At 37.8% G+C, this 22,578-nt stretch overlaps 1 protein-coding gene across 4 annotated transcripts in view; it reads left to right on the top strand.

Moving 5' to 3' along the window:
- The first annotated feature begins 465 nt into the window (after positions 1-465).
- The window catches only part of LOC137234945 (PHD finger protein rhinoceros-like), a 45,859-nt gene continuing 23,746 nt past the window's right edge, over positions 466-22,578 (top strand). For 3 of the 4 annotated variants that reach the window (XR_010947870.1, XR_010947869.1, XM_067758243.1), the window contains exons 1-2: positions 466-538; positions 601-1,698. The gene's annotated coding sequence lies outside the window, so the exon portion shown is untranslated. The remainder of the gene's footprint in view (positions 539-600; positions 1,699-22,578) is intronic. The other variant, XR_010947871.1, reaches the window with a different exon arrangement.

Raw genomic sequence — 22,578 nt, 5'->3', positions numbered from 1 at the left:
GTGATTAGGTTTTGTGACCAAATTTCTTGTAGGGATTTTATAATTTATTTTATGTGGGTAGATGTCGCCGAAGTAGTCCTAAAGATTTATTTTTGATTTGTGGTGAACTTTGTTTTCACAACAAGTGGCCTGCCACCACACGGAACGGTTTGAAACCTGGCTGAAAAGGTATTACAGAGTTTCACTTCCACCATTCAACATTATTTTTGACGTGTATTGTCGATAATGTTGAGATCCGTGGAATTAAGTATTTTAAATCTCGACCAAATGAATGATTGGTCGAGATATGTAATACGCGACATGTGTGGCGTGTTGTGCTCGATATGTCGTGCGGCATGCAATGCCTGACGTGTAGTGCGTGACGTGGAGTGCGGCGTGTAGCGCATGACGTGTAGTGCGCGAGATGCTTGCGCATGAGGCCTAACGTTTGTATTGCAATAATCATTGACAGTCAGACATTAAATGTGGAGATTTTAACATTTGCTACGCTTTTTCATTTCCTGAATGGAAAAAAGTAATTGAGATAAAACACGCGGCGGTGAGTATGGCAGCTAGTAAATTGTAATATTTTACCTAATACATTTCTTCTTTTCTTTTCAGATTTTCTCCTCGTGCATAAAGAGACATCAAGCAGCAGCCAGTAGTCCGCAGTAAAACGCAACTTTCAATTGCCATTGCGCGCACGTTATTTCGCTGTGCGCCCACCAAATATAAAATGCCGTTCGTATGCTCCATGCACTTGAATATTGCATTAAGATGATATAGTCGTAGTGAACCAAGTACTCTCGATTCCATTATACGCAACTTTGGCTATCATGTTGAAACACGATTTGTGTTTTATTCATTATAAAATATCGAGCGTTCTTCCAGCTGCTCATGCTGACTTATCTATATTGTCAAATTAACCACCCCGATATTCGCAAGGTCATTAAAAAAAAAGGGGGCTGCTGTATATATTTGCACGATTTCTGCTTTGTTATATTTTTTCTTATTTATTTACTTCAGTTTGGAATGGCAGTTGTAGAGTAGTGGACGCGTTTTGGGAAACATTAATAAAAACGAGAAAATATTCGAGACAAACGAGAGGAAAAAGTGCTGAATACACAAAATTTGTATCTACACAAGTCTAAGCATCATTTCTAAAGATTCGCTTCCTCGCAGTGCTAATTATGTATGGGGGAATCCGTTTGAGCTGGGCAGGGTCGGTCAGCCAATCGGTCGTTCGGTCGCGTGCGTGTGAAATTATGTCATACTGACGTTTGTGTTATAAATAAGTTGGTCGCTTAAAACAAAAAACAAATAAAATGATGGAGTTGTTTAGTAAACTGCAATGGAAATAATTGGTTTTTGTGATATGAATTTGACCTAAACGTGGAAGGGACAATTTTTGAAGAATTAAAAGTTAAATATATAATACTAATTGTAGCTCCGCATATAAAGTACAACAAACAAATACCATTTGCTGAGGGTTGAAGTTCGCACTGAATATAAAGAGCAGCTGAAGTAAAAAAAACATTTGGAGACAGTTCCATAAACAGTTTTGAACTACTTAATATTAAATACGCAATAATATAATAACAAAGCAATTGATCCGCCGTGGGATGTAAACCAGCTTGTTCAAGTGGTCCAGGAGAGATATCATTTCTACTAAAGCATACAATGCAATAACCAGGCTGAGTAATGCTGATGGTTCGCTCGGTAAGTCTTTTGTAATTATGCACTTGTACTGTGTCATTTGTTGTTTCGCACATTTTGCGAAAGTTCGAAACCACCAGCTTCACCGCAAATATGTACCTCTTCTGTTACCGGATCGCAAGGTGTGCCCTTTTCATTAGATTTGTTAGAGAACTCCGTGGCTAGTAGCTTCAATGGTCCGCAATACCCCAGACTTGGTGCTCAAGAGACGTTCCGTAGCATGATGTGTTTTCCCTGAATTAGTGCGGCCAGCGGGCAGCTCGTAACGGACGCGAAACACTTAAGTCATTCGAAGTACAACAGAATAAATTTATTTGTGCTAAAGCTTATTTAGTGTATGTACGAAATCTGAATAGGTGAACAATTTGTGGTCGGGTGTGTTACGTACGCATTTTTTCTAGTTAATAATGTGAATTAAGTTGTGAATAAATCTACTTCAGCTGAACGCAAATACAACAAAACCAAAACTTTTGTATGATGCCATGAAATCAAATAGGACAAAGTGAAGAAATGGTTTGATTTTGCTGAGTGAAAAATAATAACTTCCTCCATCCCTTGTGCTTGATTGGTTTTTGATAGTCGGTTGGTGGCTACGTTGCGTATGTGTGGGTTGTGCTTTGTTGCGCAATAAATATATTATTAGCTTATACATTGGATGGAATTGATGGCAAACAAGCGCGCCGTATAGGCCTAGCTGGGCCATTAGGCGAACTCCTCGATCATGTCTTGGACTCATATACAGCCGTATTAATACCAACATGCTTGTATAGCATATTTGGTCGGAGTCCTGTATACTCAGTGGCACCCATGCGCATTTATTATGCTGATGTTTTAGTTGGTGTTTTTTAATTTTTATGTTTCACATTGGGAAAATTATAATACCGGTGTTTGTATTTACCATGGGGTTACGATTTGAGCATGTGGGGTTCAACTGGAATGTACTTACTGACATGGTATTATGGTTCAAATTTTCTGAATGAATGTGTGAACATTTTAATCGCATCTGCTTTAGTGTAAATATGCGACAACCCTCCGCTGCAGAAGCAGAGCAAAATGAACAAGCACGCTTGCTCGACATGGAAAAGACGGATTAAGTAGGGAAAATGTAAACAAATTAGGAGAGATACATGTAAATGAAATATAAGCTGTATACTTATAACGTCTACTTACTTACCGGTGTTTGTATTTACCATGGGGTTACGATTTGAGCATGTGGGGTTCAAATGGAATGTACTTACTGACATGGTATTATGGTTCAAATTTTGTGAATGAAATGTGTGAACATTTTAATCGCATCTGCTTTAGTATAAATATGCGACAACCCTCCGCTGCAGAAGCAGAGAAAAATGAACAAGCACGCTTGCTCGACATGGAAAAGACGGATTAAGTAGGGAAAATGTAAACAAATTAGGAGAGATACATGTAAATGAAATATAAGCTGTATACTTATAACGTCTACTTATTTGGACATCGTCACAAATCAGAACCAATAAAGTTTCAGCTCTCCTTTTGTATAAACTTTACAACTGTTATCACTTGCAGAGCATCGCTTAAATAAAGCGCGACTACATTTTGACTTCTACCAGATTATTTGGATTGATATCCTCAAAGCTATTGTTATTTATCGTTGCCTTTTGATTACGCTGCCCAAGTGAGCAATCGATGTGTATGTGTAACAGCAATCAGGCAAATACCCAATTTAAGGAGGCTGGTAATCTTATTGTAATTTAATTTATGTTTTTTAATGCTGATGGGGGTTCTCAGAATTGGTATAGATAGTGCAACTTGCGGAAATACCTTTTAGTAAATTATGAAACAACGTGCTGTTTGTGTTAAAGTATAGGAATAAATATGTTGTTACTGGAAGTTAAAGGCTGTGCCCAATCTCCTGTTTCCTATCCTTCCCACTCTAACTGTGTATTGTCATTAAAATATGCTCTGACATTACTCTTGATTGTTAACATTAAAAACCAATACAAAGTTCTTGTACATTGAGGGTAAAATTAAAATTATTTGAATATCGCTCATTATCATTACAATATTTCAATAACTGCGAGTAATGTTTGCAAAATTTCTGTTATCTTATTTTTCTTGGTTGATCCAAAAGTAAAAAGGAATAAACAGTTTTTGCAAGTCTTCATGAAAATTTCAAAACTTTTATTTAGAATTTTTGGAGTACAAAAAATGGAAGTTTGTAATGATTTTTGAGAAAAACTTGTTTTCTGAAGGGTGTTTCAGATTTTTTTTTCCATCTAAAAAATTTAATTTTAAACACTTTGTACGGAACAAACAACTGGCAACACTATGGACATATTCGTTTATGTGTGGTTCTTAGATGCTCTCTTAACTATTTTATGTATATGTGTTTTTCTCACATGTACGCATGGATGTGACATCCATGAATTTGTAAAATGTCGTTTCCACTTGGTCCTCCTTGAGGGCGTGGGTGATAACTATGTAATCGGATGAAGCAACACACGAGCTAAGAAGAAAATACGCGGATTCCTTCTTTAAAGCAAACTGTAAGAGGAATTTTCGTTTCCTCAAGTTCTTTTTAACTGGCGGCGCGGGTAGTACATTCGAGCACACGCGCTTACGGCCGCAAGATGCCAAATATAATAGTGATCAAAGAAGGGGTGGATTTCGCAATAGGCAAGGGGATTTTCCTTCCATCTCAATACAATTTGGTGACTTTCTGACCAAAAAATGAGTTACCATACACTTGAACAACGGAAATAACCAAATACGAATATTTTGCAGACCAATAACTGAATATAGTTTTTCGATCATCTGTTGGAATCCTATTCGAACCAAATGTGGTTACTTTAGGTGATCAACAATTTTTAACCATTTTTCATTCAGCCTTCTGAATCTGTCCTGATAATCTTTGTTGAGTGAGCTATGAATATGATACTTGTTAAGATTTAACTTTCCATTGAAGATCTTATTTTGTATGAGATGTGAAGAATACACATATGGTGACCGTATCCGAACAATTTGAACAATTACGTGGTGGCACCAGCGCACCCACGCAATCGCTGGGAAAGGTATTATGTGGCAGACAGTGTATCTGCGTTAGGGTTCTGTTGGCCTCGTTCTGGGGAACGAGAGCTGGGTTATTGGTTTGTTGGCCTCGTTCGGGGTGAACGAGAGCTGGATTATTTGGGTGAAGGAGTGTGGGCTATTAAAGTTCATTTTCGTTGTCGTTGGGCGGAAGTAGCACCAGTTTCGCGATTGGTCTGCTAATTTGTCCCTTAATTGTATTGACGTCAACAACACGTACACGGTTATCGGAACCTGGATGTGTGTTGACGATTCTCCCCATTCTCCACTCGTTTAGTTGCAGGTTATCTTTTATGACGACTAGGTCCCCGGGTTTTAGGTTGGATTGTGGATGTTTCCATTTATACCTTTTCTGGATTTCGGTGAGATATTCCGATTTCCATCTTTTGCAAAAGGTTTGATGAAGGGCTTTCATCTTTTGCCATCGGTTTACAATGGCGGCAGGGTTTTCACCACAATCGAGTTCAGGTGGAGCTAAAAGATGCCCACCTACGAGAAAATGGCCTGGAGTAAGCGGCTCCAGGTCGGAAGGGTCGTTGGATGAGGGACTGAGGGGCCTAGAGTTGAGGCAGGCCTCAATTCGACATAAGAGGGTAGTAAACTCCTCAAAGGTATATTTATGATCGGACGCGATCTTTTTAAAATGGGTCTTAAAACTTTTTACCCCCGCTTCCCACAAACCTCCCATGTGAGGGGCGCTTGGCGGTATAAAATGCCATTCTAAAATGTGATGGCTATATTTATTCACTGTTCCGTCCCTTGCTTCACGCAGAAATGCTTTAAACTCGGATCGTAAAGTTCGAGAAGCTCCGACAAAGTTAGTACCATTGTCGGAGTAAACGTTTTTCGGACAGCCTCGTCTGGATACAAATCTGGCGAAGGCAGCTAGGAAGGACACGGTACTAAGGTCGTTTGTCGCTTCGAGATGGATCGCTTTCGTCGAAAAGCAGACAAACAGGCAAACATATCCTTTTGAAATTCGACATCCCCTCCCTCGGTAGGATTTTATATCGAATGCTCCCGCGAAATCTACCCCAGTGTTTGTGAAGGCCCTAGTAAAGGTGGTGCGCTTTTTCGGAAGGATCCCCATAAGTTGCGTTTGCGTCCGCTTCCTGTAAATAGTGCAGACTTTACAGTTGTGGATAACCGACCTTATCATGACTTTAACGCGTGGGATCCAGTACTGAGTGCGGATATGACGTAGCATCAGCTGGTTCCCTCCATGCAGGGTGGTCTCATGAGAGGATTGAACTATAAGTCTGGATAACCTGCAAGTGTAAGGAAGGATAATGGGATGACTTTCGTTATGAGACATGTCTTTGGATGCCCCAGTCCGCCCCCCCCCCCCCCCCCCCAGTTCGAATGATGCCTTCTGAGGGGCCTAAGTTAAACTATTTCCTAAAGGGTAAGGAGACTACGTATTTGTCATCATTGTTCCGAACTTTTGTGGATTTGTATAGCTCCTCGCAGTAAGTGTCATCGTTATTGATGCTCCTTTTCTTTGCAATTTCCTCTATATCCCAAAAAGCCGCCAATTGTTTATCTAAAGTGACCTCATTGAAACATGAAACTAGGGTCTTATTTGTATCAACCGCATCTGTCCGGCCTGTCAAAATACAGCCGAACACCGTTTCCTTTGCTATTAATGTGTTTAGCACGTCCTTCCTGATACCGCCTAGCATAATTTGGGGGTATATGTATCCGCCCAGAATTAAGTCGACTGGCTCATTGAGAAAGAATCTTTTGTCAGCCAGTACTAAATCAGGGAATGCTTGCCTAGTCATTGCGTTTATTTGGCAAGTTGGAAGATTCCCTTTTAATTGTGGTAAAACCAGCATGATCGTATTGATCTCGATTAATGGGTCTGTTGGTGACCGCAATTGTATGTTGCACGCTTCTTTTACTTGTGCAGACATTGTATTATTGATGCCCGAAACTTGGGCATGCAGGTGTTTGATTGGCAGATTAATTCTGCGCTTTAGTTTCTCGGTAATGAATGAGCATTCAGATCCCGAGTCTATTAGGGCTCTCGCAGAATAGTCAACACCATTAAAACGAATATTGACCTGAGCTGTCCCTAGTAATACCCCTTTATTTGTGTTTGCGAAACATGAGTTCACATTATTAATCGGAGCGTTTTCTCTTTCAGCATTGCGTCGTATTTGAGCTTCCCGTGAGGTAGATGCTCCGATAGTGTCACAAGTATTTGTTGGTTTTGGCTGATTCGAAATATGAAGCAGCGTATGATGTCTTAAATGACATGTGGCACAGTTCATTTGACTGGTGCACTTTGTCACCGAATGGCCAGCAGAAAGGCAGTTTATACACCCACGGCTGCTCTTAATTTGTTCAAACCGTTTATTGGGTGTTAAACGTAAGAACTTTTCACACTTTGAAATTCGATGTGCAGGACTTTTGCACATCTTACACGTAGGTTTGGCTACACTTGCACTTGCCTGATAGGACCCTAATCGTTTCGACGATGTATCTGCCGAGGAACGAGAAGCATGTGGCTTAGAGGGTTTTGAAACCGTATCCCCTCTTATATCTACGACAGTTTCCAACGTTTGGAATCTGCTGGATAAGAATTTATCCATATCTGCCCATTTTGAAATTTCTGTTTTATTTTATATGGTTTGTTCCCATAGAGCCAGTGTGGTTTCTTGCAGTTTTGTGGAGCACAAATACGTTAGAATTGCATCCCAGTTTGATATGTCAATCTTGTGACATTGAAGCGCTGAGATACAATTGTTTATTTCACGTTGCAGTTTTTTAATGGAGCTACCGCATTCGCTCTCAACTGCTTTTAAACTAAAAAGAATTTTTAATTAGGCATTGACCAAGATACGTTTGTTTTCGTATCGGTCACATAAATTTTTCCACGCTGTATCGAAACCGTCTGTTGTTAAGGAAGAGCGCTCCACTATCTCTTTGGCCTCCCCTTGAGTTTTTTGCCTTAAATAGTATAGTTTTTGCACTGCATGGAGTTTACTATTATTAATATATATGGCAGTGAACATGTCCCTAAAAGACGGCCATGAAATATAGTCACCTTTGAAAATATCCGTATCACATGCTGGCAGGCGCACATGATATTCCATATTATCTGAGACATCTACTTTCTTACCTTTCTTTTCAAAATTTTCCAAAAGCTCAGCTATTGCCGCCTGACACTTTAGGAAGCTGAAATAGCGCATTTTATGCTTCTTCTTGATAGCCGATAAGTCCTTTGACTCAAGCTCTGATGAACCTAAGAGCTTTTCGTATGTCACCTTCGTAGCTTCCCACAGAGTTTTTAACTCATCCCTTTGGTATATTAGGGATTGTTTACTGTGTTGTGAAGGTGACATGTCGTTGAAGTAATTTTCATACTCCGTCACTGCATCTGCTTGGCGTGTATAGGTCTCCATTGTGGATAAAAATAAAAAACCAAAAGCTTATACAGAAATTGCCTTTGCAGAGAGTAGTGAGTGAAAATGTCGCCAAAGGACAGAACTTGGAAGTGATAATGTGACAAGTGAAAAGATTTGGTGTATGCGTATGTATGCACAAATTTACCAATTGATTGTGTAAGCCGATAGGTTATGGCTAACGTGAAAAGGACTGTACAGAGGCTTATGTGCCAAGTGGGATAGGTACAATTTCGTGTGAACAAATGCGTGGTGGCAACGGCGCGCACCCACGTAAATGTTAAGGAATGTGCTAATGCAGATTTGCTACTGAATTGTCTAAGCCAATAAGTAATGGCTAGTGCAAAAATGGTGTCAGTGGAAAAAAGAAAAAATATATGTACGCTTGTTTTGGACTTTTTGGTAATTTAACCAAGGAATGTGACCTTTTATATAGCAACAAACAAAATTGCGATCGTATTGCCCTTTTAAATAAGCGCAAGTGATTTTTATGTGGAAAATATGTTTAGTTGAGTGTGCGCGCAAATTAAATTAAATTTTTCGGTTAAATACCTTAACAAATCAAAATTTAATTATTTGAATATATATATATATTTTTTTCTCTATGAAAATTATGCAAAGGCGAAAGTAAAACAATGGCGCTAAGCGGTGTTTAGGTTATGTCAACCTTTTGGAGCAGCGTTGTGCTACCTTGAGCTGTGTCCGGAAAATATTACCGCTGGTGTGGGATTATTCCGGATAGTCACAAGGCGTGATGCACAAACTTTAAGTAACTGCGTTAAGCGCTTTTTTTTCTATTTTTGCACGAAATATAAATTTTTCACTTAACACTCACTTGCACTTTTTTGATGCGAAAGAACCAATTTATAATTTATTTTGAAAAATTTGTTAACAAAAAAAAAAACTACCTCGCACGGAATAAACCACGTACCTTTTAATTCGTTGATCCGGAGTACTCGAATGTGAATTAAATTTTGTTGTTGGATGTTTCCAAAAGGTACCACCAAAAATGTATCAGTTGTTGTATATTGGCTGTTGTTGTTGTTTTGAATACAAAATCGCTGGTATCACCAAGAAAGTTGTATCACCATGGACAATTGCTGATATTTGCTGTTGAAATTTTTGTTTTTTCCTGTGTATTCTCACGATTTTGGTATGCTTCCTTGCTTTAATGCCTAGAGAGTTGAGTGGACTGTAATTGTGTGACTGGTTCTCTTTACCGGCGCGGTAAGGACCATGAACAAATGCGTGGTGGCAACGGCGCGCACCCACGTATTTGTTAAAGATTAGTTAAGGCGAAAAAAAGGAAAGAAAATAAGAACACCAAAAGGTTTCGTGTTAATAAAAGGAATTCACAAAGTGCTTTTATTTAGATAAATACAACAAGTGTTAAGAAATGGTTTAACAAATGTTGTGGAAAATGTGATAATAATTTTGAAAAGTTGAACTTACGTGAACGGGCGATTACGTGTACCTTTGCTGGCTGCTGGATTCAAAGGGGGCGAGACTCTTTGCTACATGAGCCGATGAACCCACGATACAGCTCCTTCGTTGGGTTTTCCGGCACTAAAGTTGCTGTACCGCGGGCTCACAGAGGTAAAAATCTAGGATACATACGTACCACCACTCACACATGCCTGTGTGTATAGTGATCACAAGAATATGTGGGTGGTAGTAACGAAAGAAAATAACCAAAGAAAGTTATGTTACGAGGGGGGGGGGGGGGGGGGAGATATATATTAGGCCTGTGGCCTAAACAACTAGCATATCAAATGGTTTACAAGGAGTTGGCGTTAAAACAAGTTTTTCTTTTGTTTTAGGTTTAACCTTGTTTAAAAGACAATCTTTGTAATTTTTGATATATTTCGATATATCAGTAGTCATGTTCTTCCAATAAAATTTTGTTCGCAATTTTGCGTAAAGTCTTTTCATTCCGCAATGTCTACCAGAAATGGGATCATTATGGTAAATTTTCAGTAGTTTTAATTTTGTATCTTCATCTGTTACTGTCTCCACTGGATCTGTTAATATAATTTCTAATGATTTTAAAATTTTATTTCCAATATTTTTGAAATTTGTAATGGTATAATGTTCGAAAAAATATCGTTTTTAGGCCATTCAATTTTCTTAATTTTGCGTTTGCCGGCTTCTGATTCAAGCCTCGAAAGTAATTTCTCTAAAGCCATTATTTCGTTAACAAGCTCAAAACTAAGTAACTCGAGTTTCTTATGTTTAATATGCGAAAAAAATTTTTAAATTTGTTGTTTTATTATTTTTATCGTACGTAATTGCGGACCTTATTCGTGGGTCTTTTTTCGAAAAATTAAATGAAAATTTGTCGTAGACATGTAAAGTAATTTGTTTTTCGTCGTTTTTGTCTGTTTTCCTATGTAAATTTTTGTCGTTTGCCTTTTTTGTCATGGCTCTTGTCTTGGCGGCCACCGTGGTGTGATGGTAGCGTGCTCCGCCTATCACACATGCCCTGGGTTCAACTCCCGGGCAAAGCAACATCAAAATTTTAGAAATAAGGTTTTTCAATTAGAAGAAAAATTTTCTAAGCGGGGTCACCCCTCGGAAGTGTCTGGCGAGCGATCCGAGTGTATTTCTGCCATGAAAAGCTCTCAGTGAAAACTCATCTGCCTTGCAGATGCCGTTCGGAGTCGGCATAAAACATGTAGGTCCCATCCGGCCAATTTGTAGGGAAAAATCAAGAGGACCACGACGCAAATTGGCCTTAGATCTCTTCGGAGGTTATCGCGCCTTACATTTATTTTTATTCTTGTCTGTACTGCCAAAATTTGTTTTTTAGGTTCTTTAATCTCTTCGATTGTAATACGCTATAGTGCATCAGCACAAACGGTTGATTTACCTTTTATATATACAATAGTAAAGTTATATTCAGATAGTTCCAGTCTTATTCTTGAAAGTTCTGAAGATGGATCTTTCATATTGAATAAGTATACTAGAGGTCTATTGTCTGATTTTACAATGAAATGGGTGCCATAAATGTATGGTCGAAATTGATTGATTGCAAAGTAAATAGCTAAAAACTCTAATTCTATAATGAATTTTTTCTGTTCGGCTTTATTAAATGCTTTAGAAGCGAAACAAATTGATAAATCACTACCTTGTTGTTCTTCACTCAAAATAGCGCCACATCCAGTTGTGGAAGCATCAACTGTAATGATGAATTGTTTAATAAAATCTGGATATTGAAGTAACTTTGGTGAAAGTAACGCTGCTTTCAAACATAAAAATGCTCTTTCGCACTCAACATCCCATACAAATTCAACTCTTTTTCTGCTTAATCGATTTAGAGGGGCTGCCAGAGACGCAAAATTAGGTATAAACCGTCTGTAATAGTTTGCAAATGCGACAAATCGTCGTACCGCGTCTTTGTCAGTCGGATTTGTATATTTTTTAATTGCGTTTATTTTAGATTCGTCTGGCAACAAACCTTTGGCTGAACATTTGTGACCGAAAAATGTAACTTCTGGTCGTAAAAAGTTGCATTTATTTGGGTTAAGTTTGAGATTGAAAGACCTACAAGTATCGAAAACTTTTGAAAGATTTTAATATGGTGTGCTTCGCTACAACCTATGACGATAATATCGTCGACGTATAAAAATGCGACATTGGGTGGTATACCCGAAAAAGCTATGGTCAACATTCGTGAGAATAAATTTTGTGCTATATTTAAGCCGAATGGAAGCACTTTCCATCTAAATGCGCCACGGTCAGTGCTGAAAGACGTAATGTCACGAGAGTCAGAATGCAAGGGGATTTGATGAAATCCTGAAAAAATATCTAATGTGGAAAAATATTTTCCCTGCCAAGATTGTCTAAAATAATGCCAACTCTAGCTAGTGGAAATTTATCAGCAATGAGGTTTTGGTTTACTGCGCGAAAATCTACGCACATACGATAAGCTTTTTGACCATTTGTATCTTTCTTTTGGACTATAATCAAAGGACTATTGTAATTCGAATAACTGGGTTCAATCAAATCATTGTCTAATAAATTATTTACTTGGCGATTTATTTCTTCGCGTTGAGAGTATGGCAATCTATAGTTTTTAACATATACCGGTTCGTTGTCTGTCAATCTTAATTTTTGCTCGTAAAAGTTATTTAAAGTCATTTTGTCCGTGTCAAGAGCGAAAATGTCGGCATAATCTATGCAAAGGTCAATTAATTTACTATGAGCATGTTGAGGTATTTGATTTTTTAAAATTGAAGTCAGTTTTTTCGTACGTTTGTCTTCTGTTTCTGTCTTGTTAATTGTATAAACATTTTAGTTTGAAAGTTTTTCTGTCCGAATACTTTTTCTTTTGACATACTTTATATCATCCGTGGTATTTATGACTTTAAGTATTAAAAAAAAAATAAATAAAAATAAATGTAAGGCGCGATAACCTCCGAAGAGATCTAAGGCCGAGCTTCTCTTCCAATTTGCGTCGTGCTCCTCTTCATTTTCCCTACAAATTGGCCGGACGGGACCTACATGTTTTATGCCGACTCCGAACGGCATCTGCAAGGCAGATGAGTTTTCACTGAGAGCTTTTCATGGCAGAAATACACCCGGAGCGCTTGCCAAACACTGCCGACTTTAAGTATTGGGTTGCTGGAATTAACAATGCACCTAGCTGTGAAAACACCTTTTTCAATTCCTACGAGTCCACGAAAAGTGGCTCGTGTGAATCTCCTAAATCAAAAAGTCTGAATATTTCACTTCTTGGTGGAATGATACAACGGTCCCTTTCTGTTCCGTGCAGGATTGGTATCGCGGCTTTTTCATTACCTACCCAAAAGGAAATACTATTTATTTCAGAATTAATAATGCAGTCGTTAATTTTCAGAAAATCTTTACCCAGTATGCCATCGGATGGGATATTAAAGTCTTCATTCACTACATGTAAAGTATGTTTAATAGAAAAGTTAGAAAAATTTAAATTTGCTGTAATTTTACCTAAGGTAGAAACTGAATTTGAAGTGACACCGGTAATGTTAATAATGTCGTTCGTATTTAAGGAAATGTTACTGTCTAGACATGATATATTTATTAAAGAAATGTCGGCTTGAGTGTCTACTAGGAAAGAACAAAACTTTTGTGACTCGTTTAGTTGTAATTCTATGAAATCAGAGTAATTTAAATTTAAACAATAGATGGCTATAGGTGCGGTAAGTTAGCTTACTCGCTTAATTCGTCCTCCCTCAGTGTTCGCTCCTGAGGGGCGCTGGCGTTTAAAGCGCGAACGTTTGCGTTTCGACCTCTACCATTGGCTGATCTCGAATTGTTACCTCTATTGTTATTATTGTTTGAATTAGGATTTGTTTTTGAACGCTTATAATTATTGTTATTATTCTGGTATCTTTTTCCGTTATAATTCCTATACCTTTGATTATTGTTGCCGTTATAATTGTTATTGTATGAAACTGAACTATTGTTTCTATAACCAGTATAGCCGCGGTTTGGGTAAAAACCTCGATAACTACCACGTGAATTTCTGAATGTACTGTTACCACGTGATCGAAAAGCTAGAACCTGACGTTCAGTTACTTCGTTGTTTTGTTCTACAATTAATTTTTCTACTACGTCTTTCGGATCTGTAAATGCCGTTGAGGCTAAAATGGTTTTTACTAAATTTGATTTTGCATTTAGACAACACACGTTAACTGTTTGTTCGACTGCCATTTCATGAGCTTTCGCTTGAGTGACCCCTTCAATAATAAGAGACCGCTCAAGTGAGTCAGCTAAATCTTCAACTTTTTTGGCAAAATCTGTATAATTGTTACCGTTAACGTGCAACGCTGCAATTCTCCCTGCTACAACTTTCGAGTTGTCTGGTTTGATCCTATTATGTAGAGCTGTTTTAATATCATTGACTGAAGTTACTTGTGTTGGTAGTGCTTCACGGGCTTTACCCTCTAATTTTGATTTTAAGAACGCTATAGAAGTATCATTTAAGTCTGCAGTAGCAAATTGTTCCAATAATGCAATTTTGTCTATAAAAGAATCAAGTGCTAGAGGATCACCACTGTAGTTTTCTCTAATAGAATTAGCACATGTGTTAATGAAAATTCTCTTTTCCTCAGGTGTTGCCATGATTTGATCGTTAAGATTTAGAGCTGAATTAGCAGAAAGTGAGGCCACGTTTGTGCTATTTGGGTCGTTAAGATCTGATTTGAAAGTAGAAGAAGTTAAAGTTAATATTTCACTATTTGAATCGTTAAGATTTGAAACTAAATTAGAAGTTAAATTTTTACTTGAAGAATCTTCGAAGCCTAGGAAATCTGCTGACAACGATAATTTATTTTCCTGTTTGGTGACTTTTTCGGTCGAAGATGAAGCTAAACTTTCGTAGCTTGAGCCTGATTTATCGGAATCGGATTCTGAATCTGAAGTTTTTTGCACTTGCTTGCCACTTCTAAGGTTGTACATATGTAGTTATCAGAATAGCACGGATAATTCAGTTCAAACTATGAAATTAATGAAGTACTTATTTGAATGTCTGAATTTTTTTGAGCTGAAATATTGAGGAAAAAGAAAAAAAAATGTAAAATTGAACTGATTTACAGGTGAATAGTCGCTAAAGGAATATTTAACAATTTATTTGAAGAATTAATGAAAACTGAATTATACTTGTATAGAAAAATATTTAAGAAGTAATTGAATTTAAAGTTTACACAATAGTATATAGGTATTAATTGGTAAAAATCTCAAAATTGTTGTAACTTGTTCAAAAAAATCCATTTATATTCACAGATGCACCGCTTTGTAAAAAAAATTCGTATATTTTCACGGACGCACCGCTTTATATAAAAAAATGACTTGTTTTTTAACGGAACCACCGCATATTTCAAAAAAATGTACTTGGTTTTTAACGGAACCACCGCATATTTCAAAAAATTTTAATTGGTTTTTAATGGAACCACCGCATATTTCGAAAGAATTTACTTGGTTTTTAACAATCCACCGTTTATATATAAAAAATTCTAAATTTACACGTTATAAACTCCTTATCAAATTCAACAGTCTTCGAAAATTTTAAATTGTTGAAAACCGAAGTAGTTAAATGTAGAACGCACCACTTAAAAAAAAATCCAAAATGTATATATATTATAACGCACCGCATAAAAGAAATTTTCTGTTTTCTATATATACATATATGTGTTATAAAAACGTAGGCAAAAATTTGTTAACTACATATATATTGTTGAAACTTTATTTCTGCAGGAAGCCCGATGTAAAATAAAAGACTTGAATTAAACGTTTATACGTCTTAATAACTCGTTGATTTATTCAAGATAGAAAAAATTACATCAAAAACTTCAGAAAATTTTTCAAATACATGAAACTCAGAGGTATTGTTGTTGAAAGAGAAAACTTAAATATCACTTGTGTAGTTCTCAACTACAGTAGGTTTTCAACACTTCTCCTCAACAACAATTACGTTTTTTATATTTTCAATCATTTTTCATTCCAAGTAAATCTATTAATTTAATATGTTTCGTTTTACAAAGGTTCTTTGTCATTATATCAGCTAGCATATTATCTGTACTCAAATATTTTAAATTCACAATATTACTATTAACTACTTCTCTTATGTAGTGATACCTAAAAACAATATGTTTGCTCCGATTATGATAAACCGGATTCTTTGCCAAATGATGTGAATTCAAATTATCGCCATATACTGTAAATGGACCTTCGCCTCTGTAAAAATTCACTCGCATAGTAATTTTTTCAAGTACACAGCCTCTTTCGCAGCTGCTGAAAGCGCCATATATTCCGCTTCTGTGCTACTTAATGCAACTGAAGTTTGTTTTTTGCTCTCCCAAGAAAATGCACACCCTGCTAGTTTGAAAACATAACCAGTATATGACCTCCTGTCCTCTACACTACTACCCCAATCTGCGTCAACGAAACCTTCAGCTTGCTTGCCAGTCTTTCTGAAATGAAGCTTTAAGTTTTTAGTTACCGAAAGGTACCTTAAAATATGCTTTGCCGTTTTCTCGTGTTCAATATGAGGTTCTTGGTTGCGTTTTGCCAATTTGCTAACCGAATGTAGAATATCTGGTCTAGTTGTTACAGCCAGATACATCAACATGCCGATACGGGATTGGTATTTTGTAGTGTCTACTCTCTCGCACTCATCTATATAACATTTAGTTGTGAAACCAGGATCTAGTGGCGTAGAAGCCCCTCGGCATTGCCCATATAGTTTTAATAAGTCTTGCACATAATTTGTATGCCCAACAGAGATAGCACCAACGCTGCCAACGCGCTCAATCTCCATACCAAGAAAATGATGAACTCTGCCTTTGTCAACTATATCAAAACTCTCTGCTATTTTTCTCTTTATCATCACTAGATCTGTCTCACTCGAACAAGCAACAATTATATCATCGACGTAAACTGCTATCAAATTGTATTTATTGCCTTCATTCTTTTTGTACAAACACGGTTCCGTTTTGCAGCTTTCAAAACCAAAACTTTTCAAAATAGAATCCAACTTATGATTCCATTCCCGGCCTGACTGCTTTAGTCCATAAATAGCTTTGTTTATCTTTAAGACTCGATTAGGGTGACTCGAACTTACGAACCTCTCAGGTTGCGCCATGAAAACCTCATCCTCTAAGTCACTATTGAGATACGCGGTGGAGACATCTAGCTGATGCATATGCAGCTCTAGCTCAGCGGCTAATGCAAATAACATACGTATGGTTGCATAACGTACAACAGGCGAAAATGTTTCGAGGTAGTCTACACCATACTGCTGACTGCACCCTTTAGCAACCAGTCTTGCTTTGTAACGCTCAATATTGCCATGTTGGTCACGTTTCAAATTGAAAACCCATTTGCATCCAATCTTTCGTTTGCCTTCTGGCAAATCAACTAAAACCCACGTTCCTTTATTTATAAGAGAGTCATACTCTTTTTCCATCGCTTGTTTCCATTCTTGACTTTCATCACTTGATAAGGCTTCTGATACCGTGCGTGGGATTGTGATAGTATCTCTTTCAGCCAAATTCACTAAGTGGTACTCTTTACGTGGCCGACCAGGATTGCCTGTGCGCAGCACTTTTGGTCTTCCCCTTCCGCGTTTCGCATAAGTAGTTGTCTCGCTGACACTACGAGTATCGTATTCATCTTGGTCTTCATTTTCTTCAGCACTTGCTTGACTATCTGATTTGTCTGATGCTGTTTCATATTGCTCCTCCTCAAAATGAGCCTCATGTGCCACTATTTTCTCTTCAGAACTCAACGTTGTTTCCTCATTTTGCCCATTGTTCTTTGCTCCATTTACTTCAACTAATACGTGATCTCTATCTATCTCTTTCAGTTGTGCGTTCCCTGCATTGCCCAATACACCTTCATCGAAAATTACATCGCGTTTTTCTACTACTCGTCTCTGTTCAAAATCGTAAAGGCGATATTCTTTTGCTGTCAAGGAATATCCCACAAACGTATACTCTTTGCCTCTTTCATTAAACTTTTTGTGCTGACTCTTATCGAGTCCAAATGATTTTGCACCAAAAATTCGGAAATGTTTAACACTGGGCTTGAACCCCGTCCACATCTCGTATGGAGTTTTATCACCTAACTGCTTTGTAACCGATCTGTTCCGTATGTATACAGCTGTTGCAACTGCTTTTGCCCAAAGAGATTCGCATAAGCCAGCTTGTATAAGCATACTTCAAGCCATTTCAACAATCGTCCTGTTCGCTCTTTCTGCAACTCCGTTTTGCTGAGGAGTGTAAGGAACGGTTATCTGCCTCTGTATGCCGCATGCACTCAAAAAATCGTCAAACTCACGATTTATGTACTCTGTCCCATTGTCACTCCTGAGAACTTTTATTCTTCTCTCTGTTTGACATTCTACGAGGCTTTTAAATGTTTTGAATTTTTCAAATACTTCATTTTTTGATTTCAAAAAATAAACAAATATGCGCTTGGACTTATCATCTATGAAAGTGGCAAAATAACGTGCGCCACCAAGAGACACAGTGGGCATAGGGCCGCACACATCAGAATGAATTAAGAATGCTCGCTGTTCTTTGGAAATGGCCGCGCACATATCTTAGCTTTCATGCAAACGTCACAATTTATATTTTTTGGCATACTTTTCAAATCCAACCCATTGACAATTTTTCGATTGGACAACTCTCCTAGACTTTGAAAGTTCAAATGCCCGTAACGCTTATGCCAAATCATTGCATTCTCTTCGGCTGCACTAAAACACGAATGTGCTTTAATTCGAGTATTTACGTCAAAAATGTATAAATTATTTTTCTTTGCAGCTTTTAACAAAATGTAGCCGCATTGTTTCTTTAGGATAGCACAATCATTTATAAATGTTACACTTACACCATTACTTATAGCTTTTCCAACAGATATAAAATTTCCAATCATTGTTGGTACAAACAATACATCTTTTAAAATAATTTTACAATTTCCATTTATTTCAACGCTGCCTATTCCCTCAGCTTCCACATAAGTTTCCGTCGCCAACATCACTCTCTCTTTACTTTCTCTGACAGAAACGAACATATTTCGCTCACTACATATATGAGTGGAGGCACCGCTATCGAGACACCATGATGTTCTGCTGAAACCTGTGACATCTGCTGCTGCTAATGTTGCAAAAGAACACTGCTCTTTCTGCTCGTTTCTAGTCTTTTTCGGCGCTCTACACTTCGACGCCATATGTCCACGCTTGCCACAGTTGAAGCACATGCCGTTAAATTGTTTCTTTCCCGATTTGCTTTATCCTTTAGAATTTGCGAGAAAAACTTGCTGAATGGCTACAACTCCATTGCCCTTCTCCTTTTGATTCTGCCGGTCAAACTCCTCTAACAGCTTTGCCTTCAAAACTTCAAACGTTGGAAAAGAATCACGAGTTCCTATTGCTATAACACAATTTTCAAAATTTCCAGGCAAACTAGATAGCAATATAATAACTAAAAGTTCCTCGTTAAAATCTATGCCTACTTCTGCTAATTTTTCAGATACATTCATAAACTCTTGAATATGGTGTACCATTGATGTACCTTCAGACATACTGAGATTCAAAAGTTTTTTATATAATGTCACCTTTCTTATTGGTCCACTTGGCTTGTATACACATTTTAACTTTTGCCATGCTTCGGAGGCATTGGTACAGTTTTTAAGATAACCTAATTGTGATGGCTTTACACACAGCATCATCGTATCCAAGGTTTTTTCATTTTCGGCTTTCCATTTAACCAATAATTCGGCATCTTCTGGCTTTGCAAAATCGCCGTTTACCACGGTCCAAATCTCCGCATGTACAAGGACACACTGCATCTGAATGCACCACGTGTCGTAATTTGTATCGTCTAATTTTTCAATCTGGTATAGCGAACCCATTTTTAAATCAACGAGACTATGCGACAAACGCGAATATATACGAATATTTTATTTAAATTTTACACCGACACGGACTCTTGAAACTATGCGACAAACGCGAATATATACGAATATTTTATTTCAATTTTACACCGACACGGACTCTGGGCCCATAACCTGTTAAAACTTTATTTCTGCAGGAAGCCCGATGTAAAATAAAAGACTTGAATTAAACATTTATACGTCTTAACAATTCGTTGATTTATTCAAGATAGAAAAAATTACATCAAAAACTTCAGAAAATTTTTCAAATACATGAAACTCAGAGGTATTGTTGTTGAAAGAGAAAACTTAAATATCACATGTGTAGTTCTCAACTACAGTAGGTTTTCAACATATATTATACTTATGACTGCTGCTGCTCCAACCGTAAATGCTGCCGCTGCCGTAAACTCTGCCGCTGTCGTCGCCAATGCTGCTGATGCTGGAGTTGTTTCTGGCGATCTTCGCCAGCGCTGCCGCGACTGGTCTCAATGCTAATGCTGGGGGTGGTGGTGGTTAAAAAAAAATGGCGATGATATGCCGTTGGCTAGTGGCGTGGGTTTATCCCGTTATGGGATATTATACGACAATTTTATTTTATTTAAAATTTTTTCTTTTTTTTTTTGCATTATTTCTTTAACTAAATTAAGTTGTAGTTTTTAGATAATTTTATTATTTAGCGCTTTCTTTACTTTGGTTTATTTCTCCCTATTTAACGTAGGATTAGTTCCTGCAGTAAAAATTTTCATTTATTTCAATTTAAAATTCGTATATTTTCACTGCCACGGCTACTTAGAATTGCCTTTGCAAAAAAATTTAACCACCACCTACCTTCTTCAAACAAAATCCGGTTGCCTGCTGAGGCTCCAGCCTCACGGTCGCATTATAAAGTTCCATTTTTGGAACTTCTAAAATGTTCTTGTTGTGCCTTCCACACACACACCAATTCACAAGTCAAAATGTCTTCAATTTTATTTTACTTATCTTTATTTAAGTTAGATTTAGTTTGTGTTTGTTTTGTAATATTTTACATATGTCAGCACTAAGTTTAGTGCTATATTTGTCTCTACGTTTTACTTTTAAAAATTAAAGGCTGTCATTTAATTATTTTTCACTCAGCTTACACGTATTTCGTTCTTTGTCGCAAATTATAATGGCCGGTCTTTTTCTGCCGAGCCGAATTGCTCTGTTTCCAAATTGTCCCAACACCTGTTGTCCGTTCAGAGTAGACAATGGGTGTTGCAGCAATTTGGAAACAGGGTGACATTTAATTATTTATTAAGGCTGCTGTTACATAGGCGTCTTTTGACACCTATCTCGATATTTTTGGTAGCGCATTAGCAGCCAACCCATCAACTAGAGGTTTACCGCGCGGCCAAAGGCCGCCAACGCAGATCTCACCCCCGGTTTCGGACGTACCCGCGGGTATTTTTTCGGTTTTTCGTTAATATCCTTTGAATGAGTTAAAATTTTTCGCCTTCGGATTATTAATACTGATGTCAAGACGCGTTGATATATTTGGTAGCGTATTTGCAGTCGACCCTCAACTAGACTATTACCCTATATCCGCACAAAACACTTATGTTCACAATTTTTTTTTTTTTGTGCTTACGCCAATATTACAACAACCACATGAAAATCACCAACTTCAACTTCAAATATCTCCGGATAGAGAAAATTTAGTAATTTTATACCCCAGCATGACACTGCTAATACGCATCCAAAAATATCGAAAGAGCTGTCAAAAGACGCGTATTAATCTCGACAACAATAATCCGAAACCGAAACCAACAGTTGTTGTAATTTGTCTCACAAAAAAATTGTGAACGCAGAAGGACATCACCGTGGCGGTATCCACGGTGATACCACACACCCGGACTTGGCATGGCGTAGCCCAGGGTTATTTTTTATAAGCGCGGCTGAAGGCCTCCAACGCAGAAAGGTGTTTGCGCAAAAATACTATATATTTCACCCACGTTTTCGGAGGGACCCTCGGGTCTTTTTTCGGTTTTTCGTTAATATCTTTTGAACGAGTTAAAATTTTTATTTTCCGGCTTCGGATTATTAATACTGATGTCAAGGCGCGTCGTTTGACACCTCTCTCGATATTGGACGCGTATTAGTAGTGTCATGCTGTCGCATAGTTACCTAAAATTTATCTTTTCCGCCCTCATTATTGTTCTCGAGATTAATAAGCATCTTTTGACACCTCTCTCGATATTCTTTGACGCGTATTAACAGTCTCATGCTGTCGTAAATTACAATTTTTTGTGTATTTGGTGGTCTTCACATGTGTAGATTATTGCTTTTTCTGGGTAAAAGTCTAGTTGAGGGGTCGACTGCTAATAGGCTATCAAAAATATCGAGAGGTGTCAAAGACGCGTATTAATCTGGAGAACAATAATGAAGGCGGAGATGTTGCAGTCCGGAGATATTTGGGTAATAGTCTAGTTGAGGGGTAGACTGCTAATACGCTCTCAAAAATATCGAGAGAGGTGTCAAACGACGCGTCTTGACATCAGTATTAATAATACGAAGGCGGAGAATACAAATTTTAACTCGTTCAAAAGATATTAACGAAAAACCTGAAAAACCCGCGGGTACCTCCGAAACCGGGGGTGGGATCCATATTATTTTTGCGCAGAACACCTTTCTGCGTTGGCGGCCTTCGGCCGCGCTTATAAAAAATAACCCTGGGCTACGCCATGCCAAGTCCGGGTGTGTGGTATAACCTTGGCTACCGCCACGGTGATGCACACATTCTTTTGGGGGTACTAACACAACAACAACCACATGAAAATCGCAAACTTCAACTCTAAATATCTCCCGACAGAGACAAAATTTTTATTTTCCGGTTTCGGATTATTAATACTGATGTCAAGGCGCGTCGTTTGACACCTCTTTCGATATTTTTGGACGCGCATTAGTAGTGTCATGCTGTCGCATAGAGTTACCTAAAATTTATCTTTTCCGCCTTCATTATTGTTCTCGAGAT

This window comes from Eurosta solidaginis, chromosome X (genome assembly GCF_040869045.1).
Source record: "Eurosta solidaginis isolate ZX-2024a chromosome X, ASM4086904v1, whole genome shotgun sequence".
In the NCBI taxonomy this organism is placed as follows: domain Eukaryota; kingdom Metazoa; phylum Arthropoda; class Insecta; order Diptera; family Tephritidae; genus Eurosta; species Eurosta solidaginis.
Note: the sequence above shows the minus strand (reverse complement) of the source record. Positions and strands in the feature narration are given on the sequence as shown.